The following is a 19,319-nucleotide window of genomic DNA, read 5'->3' on the forward strand; positions in this document are numbered from 1 at the left end:
TTTTTTGAGGCGGAGTCTTGCTCTGTCACCCAGGCTGGAGTGCAGTGGCGCAATCTCGGCTCACTGCAAGCTCTGCCTCCCGGCTTCCCGCCATTCTCCCGCCTCAGCCTCCCGAGTAGCTGGGACTACAGGCGCCCGCCACCGCACCCAGCTAGTTTATCGTATTTTTAGTGGAGACGGGGTTTCACTGTGTTAGCCAGGATGGTCTCGATCTCCTGACCTCGTGATCCACCCGCCTCAGCCTCCCAGTGAATCACACTTTTATATTATGTTGTTTAATAAAATATGGTAAGTTTTGATGTGTATAATTTTATCATATAAGTAGCATAACTCCTTAGCCAAAAATTTATCATTTGACTCTATAGTAGAAAGCTGAGTTCTGTACATTGTATTCTTTTTTTTTTTTTTTTTTTTTTTTTTTAATTTATTTATTATTATTATACTTTAAGTTGTAGGGTACATGTGCATAACGTGCAGGTTTGTTACATATGTATACTTGTGCCATGTTGCTGTGCTGCACCCATCAACTCGTCATTTACATCAGGTATAACTCCCAATGCAATCCCTCCCCCCTCCCCCCTCCCCATGATAGGCCCCGGTGTGTGATGTTCCCCTTCCTGAGTCCGAGTGATCTCATTGTTCAGTTCCCACCTATGAGTGAGAACATGCGGTGTTTGGTTTTCTGTTCTTGTGATAGTTTGCTAAGAATGATGGATTCCAGCTGCATCCAAGTCCCTACAAAGGACTCAAACTCATCTTTTTTTATGGCTGCATAGTATTCCATGGTGTATATGTGCCACATTTTCTTAATCCAATCTGTCACTGATGGACATTTGGGTTGATTCCAAGTCTTTGCTATTGTGAATAGTGCTGCAATAAACATACGTGTGCATGTGTCTTTATAGCAGCATAATTTATAATCCTTTGGGTATATACCCAGTAATGGGATGGCTGGGTCATATGGTACATCTAGTTCTAGATCCTTGAGGAATCGCCATACTGTTTTCCATAATGGTTGAACTAGTTTACAATCCCACCAACAGTGTAAAAGCGTTCCTATTTCTCCACATCCTCTCCAGCACCTGTTGTTTCCTGACTTTTTAATGATTGCCATTCTAACTGGTGTGAGATGGTATCTCATGGTGGTTTTGATTTGCATTTCTCTGATGGCCAGTGATGATGAGCATTTTTTCATGTGTCTGTTGGCTGTATGAATGTCTTCTTTTGAGAAATGTCTGTTCATGTCCTTTGCCCACTTTTTGATGGGGTTGTTTGTTTTTTTCTTGTAAATTTGTTTGAGTTCTTTGTAGGTTCTGGATATTAGCCCTTTGTCAGATGAGTAGATTGCAAAAATTTTCTCCCATTCTGTAGGTTGCCTGTTCACTCTGATGGTAGTGTCTTTTGCTGTGCAGAAGCTCTTTAGTTTAATGAGATCCCATTTGTCAATTTTGGCTTTTGCTGCCGTTGCTTTTGGTGTTTTAGACATGAAATCTTTGCCCATGCCTATGTCCTGAATGGTACTACCTAGGTTTTCCTCTAGGATTTTTATGGTATTAGGTCTAACATTTAAGTCTCTAATCCATCTTGAATTAATTTTCGTATAAGGAGTAAGGAAAGGATCCAGTTTCAGCTTTCTACTTATGGCTAGCCAATTTTCCCAGCACCATTTATTAAATAGGGAATCCTTTCCCCATTTCTTGTTTCTCTCAGGTTTGTCAAAGATCAAATGGCTGTAGATGTGTGGTATTATTTCTGAGGACTCTGTTCTGTTCCATTGGTCTATATCTCTGTTTTGGTACCAGTACCATGCTGTTTTGGTTACTGTAGCCTTGTAGTATAGTTTGAAGTCAGGTAGCGTGATGCCTCCAGCTTTGTTCTTTTGACTTAGGATTGTCTTGGAGATGCGGGCTCTTTTTTGGTTCCATCTGTACATTGTATTCTAAAGATAGACAAAAATCTAGAGATTTTCTTCTTTCAAAGTGAAAGCAGATGAGGCCTCCTGCTATCCTCTGAGGCATTAAATTGCTTTGCCAAAGTCACACTTTTAATTTATCTAATTTGATATATTTATCTGGTAATTTATGTAATTCAGTAATATTTAATTGTATCTTCCCTTTTGGTGCCATAAAATGCTAGGTAATGCCACCGTAGGAGCTTTGGGTGAATTATTTAATATTTCTTGGTTTTACTTCCATTATCAAGTAGATAATGGGGCTAGAGTATACAACTATACTGTAAATCTTCCAGCTATAAACTTTTGTGGTAACTGAATGTAAACTTGGGGAACATCTCATTTTCCAGGATTCTGCAGTAGCAACTCAGTAGTTTCACTCTGCTCCTTGTGTTGTGGTAAACTTTGGTTCCTCCGTTTCAGTGAGCACCTTCACTTTTTTTATATCCCAGGATCCAAATGAAAAAATAAGGATAAAAGGCAGTGGGGAAAATAATAGCTTAGTGCAGAAAAGGGAAAGCTTCTTTTCTGTTTCTGAGGCCCCACAAGGTCACATCCTCTCGATCTGGCTATTTCATGGAGAATGCAGGTGACAAAGACAGAAGACACATTTTATGCCTGTGTCTTTTTGTTTCTCTGTTTTTGTGTTGATACATTTACACCACAGAAGTACCTGTGATCTGGTGGAGAACTAGAAGTAGAGTCAGAAGCCCTGGGAAAATCCTGCAGCTTGCTTATATTTTTAACCTCTCTTTTTAAGAATTGTGATAACTAAATAAGTTCATCAATGTATGTTTGTAGAAGTGCTTAGTACAATGTCTAGATTTATGATTTAGTAAATGAAGTTCTTATAACTGACTAAAAAAATGTTGAGTCAAATCACAATACAATATTATCAGGGAAAGAGAACTTATTTTTTTTTTTTTTTTTTTTGAGACAGAGTCTCGCTCTATCACCCAGGCTGGAGTACAGTGGCGCCATCCCAGCTCACTGCAAGCTCCACCTGCTGAGTTTACGCCATTCTCCTGCCTCAGCCTCCCGAGTAGCTGGGACTACAGGCGCCCGCCTCCACGCCCGGCTAATTTTTTTTTGTATTTTTAGTAGAGACGGGGTTTCACCGTGTTAGCCAGGATGGTCTCGATCTCCTGACCTCGTGATCCGCCCGTCTCGGCCTCCCAAAGTGCTGGGATTACAGGCTTGAGCCACCGCGCCCGGCCAGAAACAGAACTTTTAAAACTTTGAGAAATTTTATCTGTCCAAATACACGTGGAGGTAAAGCTTTTACTATAGGGTGGTGTCTGGGTTAGGTATCAGGGTATAAATGCAATTTCCTTTTTCCAATATTTTAATTTAGTCAAATTAGTTAATATTTTACTTTATGCTTTGACTTTGTTGTAATTCAGAGAAAGGCTTTTCCAATTCTGATATTCTTAAAAATTCTCCAGTGTGTATGTGTGTGTTTTTAGTTTTATGGATTCATTGACTTCAAATAAATTTTTGAACTTTTTGAAATTTATGCTCTGTAAGGTTCAAGGTTTTGCTTCAACTTTTTTTCCAGTTGGATATCCACTTACAGCAACTTTTAATTGCATGAATGTACAGGTTGTTCTTTCACTTCAGAGATAACCATGATGTTATTTTATTGAGTGCTCGCTGAAAATTTCTTTTGTTTTATTTAGGATTTTCAAAGTTATGGAAAAAAGAAGGATGTGATATATACAAATTGCATGTTGAAGGGAGATATTGCCACACTCAGATGGGAATTATATGTAATAAAAAATGACAATCTCAAAAAGGAAAAGGAATATATTCAGGAAATTAAAAGTATTAGAGAAATAAATGCTAACTTTGAAAAGAGTGCAAGACTCAGTGAGAAAATAACAACAACAACAAAAAAGTCCCAGTGTTGGCAACAGCTTAATGACCTCAAAGCTGCGAATACAAGGCTGAATTCAAAATTGGAGAAGGAAAAACACCACACAGACAGACTGGAAGCTGAAGTTGAATTCCTCCATTCTAGACTGGCTGCTGCCATGAATGAGCACAATGAAAGTGTAGAAACAAAAAGCCTAGAATTCGTTTTACAGAGAGCACATAATTTTTCTGTACATAAAAAAAATGAGTTCTACTATTTCTCAACTAAAAGATAAAAATGAGTTGCTAACTGAACAATTTTCTAAAGCTGGGATGAAGTTAAATACCTTAAAAGGTAAGCTCCATGAGACAAGAGATGCTCTCAGGGAAAAGACATTGGCTTTAGAAAGTGTGCAGATGCACCAGAGGCAAGCACAGCATCGAATAAAGGAAATGGAGCAGGTGCATCCAAATGAGGAAGCTAAACGAGTCAATCCACCGGAAAGCACAACTGTGTGGAGGAGAGACTGTGTCAACTAGAATGTGAAACTCTCTTGCTTAAACGACAACTAGAGGGTGCTCATAAGGAAGGCAATGATAAAGAGATAGTAATTAATATCCAAGGAGGCTGTCTTGAGAGTGGAAAGAAAGATCTTCTAGAAGAGAAAAATAAGAAATTAATGAATGAGGCCGGGCGCGGTGGCTCAAGCCTGTAATCCCAGCACTTTGGGAGGCCGAGACGGGCGGATCACGAGGTCAGGAGATCGAGACCATCCTGGCTAACACGGTGAAACCCCGTCTCTACTAAAAATACAAAAACTTAGCCGGGCGTGGTGGTGGGCGCCTGTAGCCCCACCTACTCGGGAGGCTGAGGCAGGAGAATGGCGTGAACCCGGGAGGCGGAACTTGCGGTGAGCTGAAATCCGGCCACTGCACTCCAGCCTGGGCGACAGAGCGAGACTCCGTCTCAAAAAAAAAAAAAAAAAAAAAAAGAAATTAATGAATGAATATATTTCTATAAAAGAAAAACTTTCAGTATGTAAAAGAAGAAGCAGAGGAGAAGTAAGTATGAAGAAAGATAAATATTTTTAACCTTCCAGAAAGAAAATTTAAACATTTCATTGTGGCTGTATGTTGAATCGAATTCAATATAAGAATAAATAGATGAAAGTGTATTTATCATACTGTATAATTCCGTTTCATGAAACATCCAGAAAAGACATATATAGGGACAGAAAGAAGATGAATGTTTGTGTAGGGCTGGGGCTGGAAATGGGTCGTGACTGCTGATGGGCATGAGGGATTGTCCTGGAGTGATGAAAATGTTCTAAAGCTGGATTGTAGGGATGGTTGCACGACTAGTAAATTTACTAAAAATCTTTGAACTGTATGTTAAAACAGATAAATATGTAGTATAGAAATCATATTTTAACAAAGCTGTTTTAATAAAAAACTAAAAAAATGTGTTTACTGTATCAGCTTGGAAACATACCTTGTTTCCAGGAAATAAAAGGTAGAGCTGACAGATGCTTTCTTTGAGTAAAGACATTGTCACCTATGAAATTGTAGTAGCTACAGAGTAATGTTCATAAGCTATGTAGTCTTATACTGCTGAAATAACAAATTTAATGTCTTTATGTTGCCACATTTTAAGACCACAATGAAGCAGATAAATGGAAATGCTTGTACCTGAAATAAATATTTTGAAATTAAGATTCAATTAAGTGAGCCACTTTGACACTTAATTCTAGATTTCCCAGATGAACTGAAGTATGTTGCTGTGTCTTGTGGTGCTTTTCCTTTAGTGGCTCTTTTTTTTTTTTTTTGAGACGGAGTCTCGCTTTGTCACCCAGGCTGGAGTGCAGTGGCGCGATCTCGGCTCACTGCAAGCTCCGCCTCCCGGGTTCACGCCATTCTCCTGCCTCAGCCTCCCGAGTAGCTGGGACTACAGGCGCCCGCCACCTCGCCCGGCTAATTTTTTGTATTTTTAGTAGAGACGGGGTTTCACTGGGTTAGCCAGGATGGTCTCGATCTCCTGACCTCGTGATCCGCCCCGTCTCAGCCTCCCAAAGTGCTGGGATTACAGGCTTGAGCCACCGCACCCGGCCTCAGTGGCTCTTTTATGTATTTTAGTTAGTATAACTTTATTTTGACTCATATTAATGTGACTTAAGTCTGAAAATATGTCAGTCTCACATTATGTATTTTTCTGACCACTTAATATTTGAAAGACATCTACTTATTATAAAATCACAATTTGGAATAAATGTAAATTTTAGCAAAAAATATTTGATTTAATGTTCCCACTGGTAGGTATTTATAATTTACCTTGAATATTTTTTATTAATAATTAGCTCATAATTTACATTTTAAGTCTCAATGACTATCATTTGGATATAACTTTGTCCAGTACAAAGATACTTGTAGCAGTCTGTGATTTGTGAGTTTGACATTGAATCCCCATTTTCAGAGTAATGAGGGGTGGCAGAGTTCACGTAGAGTGGGAATGAAGTGAATACGGGACAGAGTTGTAGGAGCTGAGGTCAGGGAGGGAAGTAGAGGCCATGTTACCTAGGACCTTGAAGGCCATTGGAATTTTACTTTTATTCTGAGATAGAAATCTGTTGGAAGGATTTGAACAGGCAACTGAATGTGTGAGGAACTCAGGTTGAGTTGGTCTGAGATGAATGAATAGCAGGCTGAGTCAATCTGTCTTGTAAGAGAATACCAATTTGGCAGGAAGATAACACGTCTGTGTTCCCATGAATTCAGTAATGAAGGAGAATGTGTACAAATGAGGAAAAGAAAGTGAATCTATGTGTGTGGTAATAATTTCCAAAGTATGCATATTAGAGTTAAATATTAACAATTTAATAATAAGGCAATTTATAAAATTAGTAACAAAAATATTTTATCAGGTGACTCTAAGGCAACTTCAAGAACAACTGGCCAGTCACCTTAAAAATTTCGTATGTCAGAGTCTCCACTGGAAGATACATCACATTGTCATCTTAATTTGGATGAGACACGGGCTTCAAAGAAGAAATTATTTCAAGTAGGACGTCAAGTATGTATGGAATTTAACATGTCTATAGTTAATCTGTAGCTGGTTGAATAATATAAACTCTTTTAGGATACTAATTTCAGTGGACAGATTGATTTTGTATTTTCATTATAATTAATTATTACCATTTTATTACCTTTATAACGTACTTATTTCTTAAACTCTGGCTTTTATTCTGCCATTCTGAAAAATAATTGCATACCTTTTATAATATTTTCTCTTGGGAAAGTTGAGAATTATACATCATTCCTCACAGAAAATTGACTTTTTTCCTGTTAAACAGTATTTTTAGATAATTTCCTTATTGCCTTGGTGAGGCAAGCCAGATTAAGTCAGAGGAGAATGTTTAATGGAATGTTCCAGAAAGTTTTCTTATTTCTTCACTTTTCTGAATGGACACAGAAGCTGATCCTATTCATTTCATAGGTTCTAGGTTAACTTGTACAGAAAAGCCATCATACTGTTCTTTGAAATGCAGATGCTTTAGGTTAATTTACAAACTACTTGAAAAGTTAGGCATTGCCTTCATCTCCCTTTCATTTAAAATATACTGCAATGGCATAGAAATATTCAGATCTGATAGAGTATGTACATCCAAAATAAGAGAGTTGAGAAAATTATCTTGATCCTACCATTGGATTTTAAAAACAGTTTCACTGAGAGAGAATTCATATGTCAGATAGTTCAGCCATCTAAAATGTACAACTCAGTGTCTGTTAGTATATTCACAGCATTGTGTAACCATCACCACATTCAATGCTAGAACATTTTCACCACTCTGAAAAGCAACCCCACATCTCTTAGCCATGATTGCAATCCTTCTCCATGTCTCTCCACCTACCCCAGTTGCAGGCAACCACCATCTGCTTTTGTCTCCAAAGATTTGCATGGTCTGCATATTTTATATAAATAGAGTCATACAATATGAAGTCCTTTCTGACTGGCTCTTTCACTTAGCATAATGTTTTCAGAATTTTATCCATGTTGTAGCCCATATCAGTAGTTTATTTCTTCTTATTGTCAAATAATAGTCTATTTCATGGCTACACCAGTTTTCCATTCATTCATCAGCCGATGGACCTTTAGGTTGTTTCCACTTTTTGGCTATTATGAAAACAGCCACTGTGAACATTCATTTACAGGTTATTATATGGACATATGTTTTTAACTCCCTGCCATTGTACTTTATCCTCAGAGTTAATCGGGCAGATTGCAGCACCAGCACCAGTTTTACCCGTGTTGCCCTTCCTGCCTTCTCAGTTCCTGCTCATCTAGCCTTATCCATTCAGACCTGGCAGGCAATCTTCTCTTCATGAAGCCTTCCCTGACTGTTCCGACTCTCACTGACCTTATGACTCAGCACTTGTTGCCCAGTCTATGGAACAACTTAGCCCTTAATTTCACATGGCTTTAATTTTAATGGAAGATAATTTCGTCTCATCATAAGTTTGCTTAAAGGGAAAATAATATATGACATACATGTCACCTATCCTTGTATAAATTAAAAATATTTTAGCTTGGCGGCTTTTAGCATGGAACAAAATACTTTATACTATGCAAATTATTTCTTATTCGAGACATTGACACAGTAAATCTTTTCTTCTAAGTGTATTTTTAGCACTTAAATAGGAAATTAAAAATAATTAGTCTAATAGAGGAGAACTGTTCAATCAAATGCTCATGTTTTTCTCAGTATGAAAAAAGAATCTAAATTTGCCTTCCTTCACTATATAGCCAGAACTGTATTTCTGGATGGCTGCCAGTTTGTCAGCTGAACAGTTCTGGCTGCAGCTTGTCTTATGAATGACAGTACAGCCCTTAATCCGAGCCCTCAGCAGAGTGCTCGTGAAAGCAGTGCCACAGCAACAGCTGCTGGGAGGGAATTGATTCAGAAGCCTTGATTTAGCAGTAGAGTCCAGGGTTTTCAGCTCCATGGCTCAGCCTGTCTCTGCTGGTCTTGTCGGTTATGTACCACCTACTCAATCCAGGAGGTGCTGTTTACATTGTAGTACATACCTGACTGTTGCCCACTGAGTCATACAGAGAGAAAAGTAAGCTACGAATTGTACGCTCCCTCTCTCCATTTGCTGCCATTTTCAGTAGTGTGAGCTATAGACCACTTCCATTGGAATGCCACCTGCCTAACACAGTTGTCAAGATATAAAAAACAGTAAAAATTATCATGCTAGTAGCAAATATTATCTGTAGCTCACTATGTACCATGTACTCTTCTAAGTGCTTCTAAGCAAATCTTATCTGTAGCTCTCTATGCACCATGTACTTTTCTAAGTGCTGCTTGTGCAGTCCCTGGTTTAATCTTCCCAATATCCCAGTGAAGTAGATGGTATTATTCTACTTCATAAAGAACCAGAGACACAGAAAGTTAATTTGCTCAAGGGCACACAGCTAGTATCTGGTAGAGCTGGGATTCAGACACAGACCTACTGGCTTCTGTGTAGATACTGCCTCTCAAACCATTCCATGAAACACCTGGTTGGGTGAGATGGCTTATGCCAGTAATTCTAGCACTTTGGGAGGCTGAGGCAGGAACAGTGCTTGAGCCCAGGAATTTGAGACCAGCCAGCACAATATAAGTGAGACCCTGCTTCTACCAAAAAAAAAAAATTAAGTTATCTGAGGGTGCATGCCTATAGTCCTAGCTACATTGGGAAGCTGTGGTAGGAGAGTCGCTTGAGCTCGGGATATCAAGGCTGCAGTGAGCAGTGGTCAAGCCACTGCACTCCAGCCTGGGTAACAGGGCGAGACTCTGTCTCATAAATAAAACGTTTTGTATAGATTCCCATAGAAGTGAGTCAGACATCAGGCATGGAATTATTAGCCATTTTGATGTCTGCCTTGGGAGTAAAACATTTAATAAGGGACAGCTTTAAACCATCTCAATCAGTAGCCTCTAACTTCTCTAGAAAGTTCTTATTTCATTAATTTCTAAGCAAGAGACTACCTGGATTAAGACGTTTGGTGGGCATCACTTTGAGATGAAGAATCTCGATTGGGAAGAAGGGAGACCTCTACTTGACTGGAGCTTCCCAATGATATCACTGAGTGTCCCCCGGAAGAAACTTTAGAACAAGATGTTCATCATGCTGTATCTCTATGGAAAGGAAATTCTTCACAAGGAAACAAAGGCAAACAATTGATCATCTGATTCTCATGGGAAAGTTTTCATTATAAAAGAAAAAAAAGGGCCAGGTGCAGTGGCTCACGCCTGTAATCCCAGCACTTTGGGAGGGCAAGGTAGGTGGATTACCTGAGGTCAGGAGTTCAAGAACAGCCTGGCCAATATGGTGAAACCTTGTCTCTACTAAAAATATAAAAATTAACCAGGAATGGTGGTGTGCACCTGTAGTCCCAGCTACTTGGGAGGCTGAGGCAGGAGAATTACTTGAACCCAGGAGGTGGAAGTTGCAATAAGCTAAGATGGTGCCACTGCACTCCAGCCTGGATAACAGCGTGTGACTCCATCTCAAAAAAAAGAAAAAAAAAAAAAAGGACAAAATATACTGGTCAATATGCTAAGGGCAAGACAAGCCCCCTTCGAGATTAGAAAATAATTCTATATGCAAAGTAACATCAATAACAATCAACATAAAATAGACATGATTCACTACAAAGGTAATCTGCACCAAGTAGCAACGTATGAGTGTGTGGTTGAGAATGTTGTCTATAATATGTGTACTAGAAAGAAGAGGCCTCAAGAAGCAGTTCAGAGCTGGAAATGTAGATTAGGGAATCTGGGTCAAAATTTTGAGATTCTAGGAGTCCTAAGAGAATTTAAAAGAGGAATAGCAGCTGGGTGTGGTTGCTCACACCTGTAATTGTAGCACTCTGGGAGGCTGAGGTGGGCAGATCATGAGGTCAGGAGTTCAAGACCAGCCTGGCCAACATAGTGATACGTGTCTCTACTAAAAGTACAAAAAATTAGCCAAGTGTCGTGACGGGCACCTGTAATCCCAGCTACTTAGGAGGCTGAGGCAGGAGAATCACTTGAACCCCGGAGGCAGAGGTTGCAGTGAGTGGAGATCACACCACTGCACTCCAGTCTGGATGACAGTGCGAGACTCCGTCTCGAAAAAACAAAACAAAAAAACAGGAATAGAAAGGGATACGACTGAACATCAGAGGTTGCTGCGTTTAGAAATAAAGTGGGGTCAGAGGAGCAGAGGGATCATTTGGTCACTACTCGCAGTTGCTACTGAGTAAAGCAGGATAAAGTCCTTCGTGACCCTTGGACTTTTTTATTGGAATTATTTAAAAATCAGATTTTGGTATAAAAAACAGTGATGAAAAATAGATCTCTGGATGAGACCATGTGTCACAGAGTCCAATGGAAGGAAAGAAACAGGATAATAGAAAATCTACAAAAAGTAGACAAAAGTTATGTTTTTATTATAGAAGAAAAACTTTATTTAAAGAGAAATGATTAAGAGAAAGGGAAAAACTGAAACCTGTGGGTGAATACTAACAGAGAATGAGAATATTTAGATCAGCCTGAAGACAGACGAGGATAAAAAATATAATGGGAACTAGAGAAGAGTTTTCTAAAAATCATCTTAGTAAGATGTAATTTAACAAAACTTGGAATATCTTAAACTATTAATGACAATGTTTCTAAAGCATCTTTAAAAACTCAAATGTAAATATAACTACCCTTAAGTTTTTTACTAATCCTTAGTATCTTATGTGTAAACACCCTCATTTTAACAAACATTTTTAGCAGTTTAAATTTCAGGAAAGATGATGAAAGTATGAATCATTTTTAGCTGTTTTACAAAAAGTGGCTATTTTTGAAATCTGTCCTTATTGGCATCAGGTTTACAAAATGTACTTTATACACCTGCCTAAATACATATTACTCATCAACTTATGAGAAATAACATTTTTAAGACAGAAGAGGGTCTCTAGATTTTACAAAAATAATTTTAAACACTTTCTTTTTCAAGCCTGAAGAAGAAAATGAAGAATTAAGAACATTTTTTGAGTTAATATCATCACTGGAGTATAATGTGGATCAAATAAGGAAGAAAAATCATGAATTAGGAGAAGAGGCAACTGGGTATGGTTTTCATATTATAGAACATTTTAATCATTTATTAATTGATTTAACTCTAATTTTACTTGACTAAAACCTAGATACAAATTCATTTTATGTCTGCATTTTCTTTTTTTTTTTTTTTTTTTTTTTTTTTGGGACGGAGTCTGGCTCTGTCACCCAGGCTGGGGTGCAGTGGCCGGATCTCAGCTCACTGCAAGCTCCCCCTCCCGGGTTTATGCCATTCTCCTGCCTTAGCCTCCCCAGTAGCTGGGACTACAGGTGCCCGCCACCTCGCCCGGCTAGTTTTTTGTATTTTTTAGTAGAGACGGGGTTTCACCGGGTTAGCCAGGATGGTCTTGATCTCCTGACCTTGTGATCTGCCCGTGTCGGCCTCCCAAAGTGCTGAGATTACAGGCTTGAGCCACCGCGCCCGGCCTATGTCTGCATTTTCATAATTAAACGAAATCTATTTTAAAATGTATTTCAGAAACTCACAACACAACATTATAGGCATGTGAGTCATAGGGGCAGGAGTCAGCTGAGCTGCTGGGGCAAGGTTGGGATGAAAAAATTTGTATTAAAAATATATGAAAAAAAGAACACAATCTGAAATTTTTTTGAATGCGAAAATACTACACTTACTTTTTTTTTTTTTTTTTTTTTTTTTTTTTTTTTTTGAGACGGAGTCTCGCTCTGTCGCCCAGGCTGGAGTGCAGTGGCCGGATCCCGGCTCACTGCAAGCTCCACCTCCCGGGTTCCCGCCATTCTCCTGCCTCAGCCTCCCGAGTAGCTGGGACTACAGGCGCCCGCCACCTCGCCCGGCTAGTTTTTTGTATTTTTTAGTAGAGACGGGGTTTCACCAGGTTAGCCAGGATGGTCTCGATCTCCTGACCCTGTGATCCGCCCGTCTTGGCCTCCCAAAGTGCTGGGATTACAAGCTTGAGCCACCGCGCCCGGCCTTTTTTTTTTTTTTTTTTTTTTTTTGAGACAGAGTCTGACTCTGTCATCCAGGCTGGAGTGCAAATAGTGCATTCTCTGCTCACTGCAACCTCCATCTCCTGGGTTCAAGCGATTCTCTGACCTCAGCCTCCTGCGTAGCTGGGATTACAGGTATGCACCACCACACCTGGCTAATTTTTGTATTTTTAATAGAGATGGAGTTTCACCATGTTGTTCAGGCTGGTCTCGAACTCCTGACCTTGTGAGCCACCCATCTTGGCCTCGCAAAGTTGGCATGAGCCACCGCACCCGGCCACTTATTCTTTAATGATTTTGAAAACAATAATGACAAAGCCTTGGACATATAATGTCAAAAATGCACTCTGCATTATCTAGTTTGAATTTTCATTTCTGAAGATATTTTTGCTGTCTTTGGTCATCTTCCTTTTGCAGTATCCTTCTCTGCTGCATTCAGATTCTTTAAAGAAGACCTATTCGTGTCATTCTTTAACATCGAAATTTATCTTGATAGGTAGCTTGTATTTTGTTTCTGCTTCTTTCTCTTTCAGATATAAAACATATCATGGAAATTTACTCATTTTACATGGGTCTCTCTGTTGTATACATGAAGTATACATGTTATTAAACTTGTTTTACACAAATATATATATATATATATAAATATATGTATAACTTACAAGTAAAATGAGCATTCATGTTTTGATCACAGATTTTTTTTAAAAAATGGAATGTGTCTTTGAAGCCCTGAACACAGATACTTTTCTATTTATTTACTGAGCACTTAAGTTGGTTTTCTGATTCTAATCAACATTTTTCTGTCGTTGTCTTTCTCTACATGGTTCTGCATATCTTTCATTTTGTTGACATTTTGTCAGGAAAGATCTCTAGATCTCTTCGTCAAAGTCTTTAACCTTGCCCTGTTCCTTTTTTCTAAAACTACCTGTTTCCTTTTTCTCCTCAAATCAGATATTAAAGATGTTTTTCTTCTCTTTTTCTGCATTGAATGATCTCCTTGATGCTTTTTGGGTGTACTTTTTTTTTTCTTCTTATAGACCGTGGTCAGTGGGTATCAAAATGTATTTTTGTGTCTTTTTCAAACATATGTGTTTTACTTTTCTATCTTGGTTACTCATCTCTGAATTATGGCTTATATTTAGTAATAGATTATTTTATCTTAGCATATCAAAATGGATATGAATAGTTTATTTATAAAAAACTGTATGGTTAGGCCAGGCGTTGTGGCTCATGCCTGTAATCCCTGCACTTTGGGAGGCCAAGGTCGGTAGATCATTTGAGATCAGGAGTTTGAGACCAGCCTGAATAACATGGTGAAAATCCATCTCTACTAAAACTACAAAATTAGCCAGGTGTGCTGGTGCATGCCTGTAATCCCAGCTACTTGGGAGGCTGAGGCAGGATAATCATTTGAACCCAGGAGACAGAGGCTGCAGTGAGCTGAGATCGCACCATTGCACTTCAGCCTGGGCAATAAGAGTGAAATTCAATCTCAAAAACAAAAAAAACAAAAAAAACTGTATGGTTATAATATCACTTTACCTGCCATATATGCCATAAAATTGTTCTTCATATTATTTATCTAAGATTATAATTTCACATAGAATGCTTTCAAACTGTGTTCAGCTGAAACTGAGAGGCTCATAGTCTATAGATTTGTTTCACTGATATGCCGTAACATAATATCTGTTTAAACATTCAATATTTACTCTTAAAAATACTTGACTTACTAATTCTGTACATTTCTGCAGATATAAGAAATGCCTAGAAATGACAATAAATATGTTTAATGTGTTTGTAAATGAAGACTTCAGTTTCCATGAAGACTTAAAAACAGCTCAACTGAAAATGGATATTCTGGTTAAGAAGCTAAAACATCAGGTAATTTTCTTAAAAAAAATTTTTTTATCTTAAGGTAAAGGTACCTAGATATTAAGCCCTGCATGCTTTTGCTATTAATCTTGATGCTCTCCCTTCCAACCCCAACAGGCCCCAGTGTTTGTTGTTCCCCTCCCCAAGTCCATGTGTTCTCATCATTCAGCTTCCACTTATAAGTGAGAAGATGCAGTGTTTGGTTTTTTGCTCTTGCGTTAGCTTGCTGAGGATAACAACTTCAAGTTCATCCATGTCCCTGCAAAGAGCAAGATCTCATTCGTTTTTATGGCTCCATGGTATTCCAAGATGTATATATACCACATTTTCTTTATCCTGTCTGTCATTGATCGACATCTGGGTTGATTCCATGTCTTTGCTGTTGTGAATAGTGCTGCAAAGAACATACAAATGCATGTATCTTTATAACAGAATAACTTATATTCCAACATAAGGTAATTTTAAATCAGTTTTGGCATTAAAAATTATGTAATTTTGGGAAATATTCATGATGGAAAAACCCAAATTCTGCCAAAATATGTTTAAGGTTTATTCTGAGCCAATATGGTGACTGTGGCCCTGGGTTACACAGTCTCAAGAGATCCTGAGAATGTTTCATGAGACAGTCACATTACAGTTTGGTTTTGTACATTTCCAGCGGACAGAAGTTGTAGGGAAAATCGTAAATCAATATGAGGAAGGCAGACATTGGTTCAGCCTGAAAGTGGGACATCAAAAAGGAGGGGCTAACAAGTCATAGGCGGGTTTTGGGGATTCTTTAGGTGACAATTGGTAAAGAAAATCTGTTGTCTAAAACTGGAAATAGGTAGAAAGGGAGGCCTTAATTAAGATAAGGTGGTTATGGAGACCAAGGTTCTTATTATATAGATGAAGCCTCATAGCTGGCAGCCCTCAGAGAAAACAGAGGGCAAATATATCTTTTCAGATTTTGAATGCATCAGGCTCGTAATCTTCCCTAAATCTGGGAAGATCTAAAAGGGGAGAGATTGGGCTACATTAATGAAGACTTCTTACAGATGCAATTTCCCCGACAGAAGACAGCTTCGTACGGCCATTTCAAATCTCTTGGCCCAGCAGCAGCCATTTCAAAACATGTCAAAAAATATATTTGGGGGTAAATATTTTGATTTCCTTCAGCTTCTGCTATCTGTGATGTTGTACCAGAATCAGGTTAGAAAGTAAGCCACATTATAAGAGTTAATAAAACCCATCTGATGAGATTTTATAGTTTGAAGGGTGTGATTCTCAGACCCTTTAGATATAAATTGGAGCAAAAGAAAACAAGGTCTTATTCCTCAACATAAATCTCTCAGTGCTTTAAGCAGTGAAAGAAAGATTTTTCATTTAATTTTACAGATTTGATACTAATGAAAAGGATAGTTTTAAAATATATTTTTCTATAAATATAAAATATATATAAGTATTTATATATTTACATTTAATATAAATATATTTTTATTTTTATTTATATAAATATAAAATATAAAAATATAAATATAAAAAGGACAGGTTTTTGATTCTCTTATGTCTTGAACCCTGGCCAGTGATCTGAAACCAAGCAGTACACGTCTCCAGATCACTAGTACCAAATAAATCTGGGGGCATAACAGGTTTATTGAGAAATAATTAACACGCCATGCAATTCATTCATTTAAAATATACAATTCATTGACTTTTACTATTTTCAGAGTTACACAATCATCATTACAATCAAGTTTAGAACATTTTCATCACCCTATAAAGAAACCTCACATCATTTAGCCATCTTTGCTGGTTTCCCCTTCCTCCCTCAGCCCTAGGGAACCACCCACCTTCTTTGTATAGATTTTCCTATGAGCCCCTGAAATAAAAAGCAGGTGGTCTACTGTGACTGGCTTATTTCACTCAGCATAATTTTTCATGCTGCATCTGTGTTGTAGCAGGTATTAAAGCAGGGTTTTTGCTCCTTAGTTCAGCTAAGTCCGGGTTCTTGTCTCCCGATCAGAAAAAAATTAGGCACGTGAACACATTGAAGGATGAGGAGGACAAAATTTATTAAGTGAAAGGAAAGCTCTCAGCAAAAAGAGAGGTCCTGCAAACAGGTTTCCACCTCACAACTGAATACCAGGACCACCCACCACACATGAGCTAAAGAGGCCAGGTTCCTCTTCTGCATAAGGTGTGAATTCCTGGTGGCTCCACCCCATTCCCCCAGTGCATGTGGGCCTCCATTCCACTGCTGGCATGTCCAGGCAAGACCCTGTGCAGGTTCCCTTAACTGCACAAAACATCTGGTGTAGACACTTGTGGGGCTGGTTGGAGATTCTCCAGGGACCCTTCCGAATCCGCCTAGGTATTTTGCTGTCTCCTGATTCTATCAGTATCAGTACTTAATTTCTTCTTATTGCTGAGTAATACTCCATTGTATGGATACATCAAACATTTTATTTATCCATTCATCAGATGAATGGACTTTTGGCTTCTTTCCCACCCAAAGGTTATGGACCTTCGGGTTCTTTCCACTCTTTGACTCTTATTAATAATGCCACTGTAAATGTTTATGTATGAATTTCTGTGTTTGCATTTGTTTTTATTTTCTGGAGTATATACTTATGACTGGAATTTCTGGGTCATATGGTAACTTCATGCTTAACCTTTTGAGGAGTTGCCAGTTTGTTTTCCCCCAGCAGCATTGGGTAAGAGTTTTAATGTCTTTACATTTTTCCTAACACTTGCTTTCTCTTTTTTATTGAACAAATATTTCATCCTGTGTCGTGAAGTGATACCACAAGGTGGTTTTGATTTACATTTTCCTAATGACTAATTGTATTAAGCATCTATTAATGTGCTTATTATTCATCTTTGTCTTCTTTGTAGAAATAGGTATTCAAAATCTTTGCCCATTTTAAAAATTTTATCTTGTTATTTATGAATTGCAAGGGTTCTTCATATATCCTATATATGTAAGTCCCTTATCAGATATATGCTTTTCAAATATTTTTTCTGTTCAGTGGCTTGCCTTTTCACTTCTTGATACTGTCTTCTCAGGCACAGGAGTTTTCAATTTTGAAGTCCATTGAATCCATTTTTTTTTGGAGTCATATGCAGTCACAAAGATTTATGCTAATGTTTTCTTCTCAGAGTTTTATAGGTTTAGCTGTTACAGTTAATTGTTTTATTTCGAGTTTATTTTTAAATATGATATTTGGTGAGAGTCCAACTTTATTTTTTGCATATGGATACCCAGTTGTCCCAGCACCATTTGTTGAAAGGACTATTCTTTTCCCATTTTGTTCTTTTGTTAGCCTTGTATAAAATCAATTGATTGTAAATGTGCAGGTTTATTTTTAGATTATCAATTCTTAGTTTGTTTATGTCTATTCTTATACCAGGCCAAATCAAATTTAATGAGAGGTTTTTTCCAATCATGTTGCATATTACCAGTTGTTTAATGTCGTAATAAAAATTAAATGTAGTGGAATATCTTTAATGTCACCCTTTGTGTCTCAAAGGGGTCTGTGGCCAGCTTATACCTTACTTATTCTAAGACATGATGGGAAGTCTGGCTTATAAGACAGTTTATTTCTTTTTTTTCTCCATTCAAACCTTTAATCTCTTATCCAGTGCCTCCCTCTATAGTTTTATTTTCAGTAAATTTTGGTCCCAGAATGTGATGACATAGTCTACTATATAGTGCATTATGTTTTACTGACTCATTATAATTCATAGAATCTTTCATAGATGTTTACCATCCAGGAAGTCTGAGCTCCCAGCTTTCCTCAGTGGAAACCAAGTGAAGTCATCATCTTTCAGCTCGCAGATCCTCTTTCCATCTGGTAGCTGGTGTTCTTGTGTAGCACTGTGGCTAATTTTATTATTGGTGTAGATCTTGCATTCTCAGAAACCACAGTTCCCTGTGTTGACCTTTTTTCACTGAAACAGAGATGCACAGCTCTGCCTTCCAGCTCAGTAGAAGATTCTTGGAATAAACAGTTTAGTGCGTTCCAAGAAAATCATCACCCACGTGTTTGATGTTGATGCTTGCCACTGCCTGGAACCTTGGTTGGGGCAGGCAGCATGAACACTGACACTGACACTCCTAAAGTTTTAGGAGTGCAGCACTTAAAAATCAGGTAATGTTCAGGCAATTTATCAGAGACAAATAGTGGATTAGTATTTTGAATTTCAAAATTTCAGAGCCAAGTTATGTGTTATAGAGAAGCATTGTGGTATAACATAGAGATGGGATGGTCTTAACTTCTCCATACAAACAAGCTTGAAGTAAGGTAAAGAAGAAATTGCATATGATTTCTTAACCCTCAAAGCACACTATGTTTATTTTACTTCTGTGAAGATTAAAAATAATTCCATAATGTTCTCCTTATTTCCTCACCGAGAAAAGGAAAATGAAAGTTGAATACTAGATTGCTTAATAAATACTCAAAGCTTCTTCTTTTAGAATTTTCATTAATTGAAATCACGTAAATGATTTTGGTTATGTAACCAAGTATTTCTAGTTGTTTTTCAAATCATATATCTTCTTGCTTTCC

At 37.9% G+C, this 19,319-nt stretch overlaps 1 long non-coding RNA gene across 1 annotated transcript; it reads left to right on the forward strand.

Annotated features, from left to right (window-relative positions):
• Positions 1–4,784: 4,784 nt before the first annotated feature.
• LOC126956077 (uncharacterized) lies at positions 4,785–12,867 on the forward strand. Its single transcript, XR_007726239.1, has 3 exons — positions 4,785–4,867; positions 6,724–10,124; positions 11,831–12,867. It is a non-coding gene; the product is annotated as an uncharacterized LOC126956077 (long non-coding RNA).
• The last annotated feature ends 6,452 nt before the right edge of the window (positions 12,868–19,319 follow it).

Source organism: Macaca thibetana, chromosome 6 (assembly GCF_024542745.1).
Source record: "Macaca thibetana thibetana isolate TM-01 chromosome 6, ASM2454274v1, whole genome shotgun sequence".
In the NCBI taxonomy this organism is placed as follows: Eukaryota; Metazoa; Chordata; class Mammalia; order Primates; family Cercopithecidae; genus Macaca; species Macaca thibetana.